We start from the raw sequence: 3421 nt of genomic DNA, 5'->3' as shown, positions 1-3421 counted from the left end.
TAAATTCTAAAGTCATTATTAAAAGTAAAAAATTAATATTTAAAAAGCTATTCTTTAGGACAATGGACACAGACATTGGTATGGGGAAGGCCTGGGGGTAGGGTGGATGTGGGGTGGAGGGGATCAGTGGGGATAAAAAGGGACATATGTAATATTCTCAACAATAAAGGAACATTAAAAAAATAAAAAAAATAAAATAGAAAAAAAAAAAAGAGGAAATTTTATTAAAGAAAATACTCAGATGGTAAATAAATATGTCAAAAAATGAAAAAAAAGTCAAAGAAATATAGAAAACTAAAGTGAGGGCCACAACAATGAAAGATAACAGTGGTAACACCATCAATATTTGTATCACAAAATAAAATGCATGATTATTACATAAAAAAGTTATTCTTTAAATGACAATTTAAAACAACACATTATTGTCTTATCTAACAGATTTGATCTTTGTTTTATGACAAATATTCCAGATAAGGGAAATTTTCTCTCATTCTGTGACATTGGCTCCGTTGTTAAAATTGCTTACAAAAGCATTATCAGATTGGGCATTAGGGCATCTGTTGCTTTATATAAGCTCGTTTACTTTCTCTTGAAATCTTTTCATTTTTTTAAATCTGATAAGATTTCTTCTGTTGGTGACCAGTTTACAGCCTTTGCCCAATATTTTAAAAATTTATTTTTCAATTGCAGTTGACTTACAATATTATATTAGTTTCAGGTGCACAACATAGTGAGTAGATATTTATATAACTTAAGTGGCCACCCTGATGAGTCTAGTACCCACCTGACAACATACATAGTTACTAAAACATGTTTGACTGTATTCCCTATACTGTACTTTCTATCCCAGTGACTGTTTTTATAACTCGCAATTTGTACTTCTTAATCCTTTCACCTTTTGCATCCATGCTCCCAAACCCCCATTCACCTGGCAACTATTAATTTGTCTTCTGTATCTGTGGGTTTGTTTCTGTTTTATTTTTGTCATTTATTTTCTGTTCTAGGTTCCACATATAAGTGAAATCATATGGTGTTTGCCTTTCTCTACATGACTTATTTCACTTAGCATAATACTCTCTAGGTTCATCCATGTTGTTGGCAAGATTTCATTCCTTTTTATGGTCTAGTATTATTCCATTTTATATAAGTACCACATCTTCTTTATCCATTCACTATCAATGGACACGTAGGCTACTTCCATATCTTGGCTATTGTAAACAATGCTGTGATGAACGTAGGGGTGCATATGTCTTTTGGAATTAGTGTTTTAGATTTCTTTGGATAAATACCTAGAAGTGGAATTGCTGGATCATATGGCAGTTCTAAGATTAATTTTTTAAAGGAAGCTCCACACCGTTTTCCAGCTGCACTAATTTACAAGCCCACCAAGAGTGCAAAATGGGTTGCCTTTTCACCAAACAATTGTTTGTTGATTTATTGATGATAGCCATTCTGATATGAGTGAGGTGATACCTCATTGTGGTTAATTTGTGTTTCCCTTATGATTAGTGATGTTGAGCATCTTTTCATATGTCTGTTGGCCATCTGTATGTCCTCTTTGGAGAAATGTTTATTCAGGTCCTCTGCCCAGGGGACCTTTTTATTGAATTTATTTTTCCTTTTTATTGAATTTATTGGGATAACACTGGTTAACAAAATTATACAGGTTTCAGGTGCATGATTCTACAACACATCATCTGTACACTGTATTGTGTGTTTACCACCCCAAGTCAATTCTCCATCCATCACCATTTATCCCCCTATGCCCTCCTCCACCTCTCTTCACCGTCCCCCCCCCCCGCCAGTTTTTAAATCAGATTCTTTCTTTTAAGGTGTTGAGGTGTATGAGTTTCTTATATATTTTGACTATTAACTCCTTATTGGATTATCATTGGCAAATATCTTCTCTCATTCAGGAGGTTGTCCTTTCATCTTCTTTTCTTTATAAAGATATCTTTATGGATTTCAGAGAGAGGGAGAGAGGGCTAGAAACATCAATGATGACAATCATATCTTGGCTGCCTCCTGCATGTCCCCTACTGGGGATGAGCCGGCAACCCCAGCACCTGCCCTGCCCGGGAATCCAACCGTGATCTCCTGGATCCTAGGCGGGGCAGGAGGTCTACTCTTAAAGGAAAAAAATATTCAATGGCACTTGTTAAAGACAGAATGCAGACTTTATTTGGGGCCATGGAGACAGTTATAGGGACCACTGCAGTGGGATGTTACAGCGGGGGAGAGAGATGGGGCTCAATCTATATTCGGTGTGGTCAGCTGGATGAAAAATTCCTAAGAGAAAACAACAGGGGGACGTTCTGGCTAAACCTACCTAACTGAAAACAGGCCAGGTGATCAGGCATCACCCAAGGGATGGTGGAAGATGAGGAGCCCCAGACATTGAGGAGGATCAGATACTGAGGGTGTGTGTTGGGGGTGGGGGGGGCTTGTTAAACTGACGTGGCAGGGTTCTTGCTAAAACTGGATTTTACAAGGACGTGCACAGGTGAAAGTAGGAGAAAGTTTAGGAGCCTGGCTAAAGTTTGGCTAAGCAAAGAATCTTCGTCACTATCTCAAGTATGTCCAGTCCCATTTCTTCGAAGAGCTTTCCAGGGCTCTCTCTGTCCCAGCACCCAGTCTAGAGGAGTCTGGTCATCAGTAAATTAATTTCACAGCAATTTTGGGAAACTGGAAGGCCTGGGGAGGGTACAAGTCTCAGGCTGGAAGAGTCTTACCCTGAAAAATCAGAACGGACAGCTGTTAGGACTGCGACTCACCAGCAGCCAGGCTCTTCGCCCACCTTCGCGCCCGGTCCCCCTCCCCCCTCCCCCCTAACCTAGCGAGAAGAATGGGACAGGGGGGTGGCAAAGCCCAGAGCCCAGGCCCTTTCGTTTCGCCTCCAAGCGGCTCCCGCTCAATCAGAGAGAACCCGAGTTGCTTACCCAGCCAGACCCAGAGGGGCGTGGAGGGGCAGGGTGGGTGCCCGGAGAAGGGTGGGCTCATCCCACGGCCCCCTCGCCCCGCCTGTGCCCCTGAAAGACGGCCCCAGAAAGGGCGTGGGAGGGAACCGGAGCACTGGGGCTGAGGGGCACGAGCTAAAGCGGGGGGAGGAGGGAAGATGCCGCGGGCAGCGGCTCTGGCAGCTCCTCCCGGCTGGGCCGAGCCTCTGAGGTCTGCAGGGCGGCGCCCCGACCAACCGCGCGCCCCGGCGGCTGGGAAGGCCTGAGCCCTCCCCGCCCGCCCGCCGACCGCGCCCCCCCCAGCCCCCCCCCGGCGCCCCCTCCGCGCGGGCGGCCGCAGGTGAGTCCAGCCCGCGCCGCCCAGAGGCATCACGTGTCGTGGGAACGGCGCCCGCGGGGCCTGGAGGAACCGAGATGTCGCGAGCCATTGGTGACACCAGGAGGGAGGGTCGGGACCCCGGACG

This window comes from Miniopterus natalensis, chromosome 9 (genome assembly GCF_054644295.1).
Source record: "Miniopterus natalensis isolate mMinNat1 chromosome 9, mMinNat1.hap1, whole genome shotgun sequence".
Taxonomy (NCBI): Eukaryota; Metazoa; Chordata; class Mammalia; order Chiroptera; family Miniopteridae; genus Miniopterus; species Miniopterus natalensis.
This window is presented reverse-complemented; position numbering follows the sequence as displayed.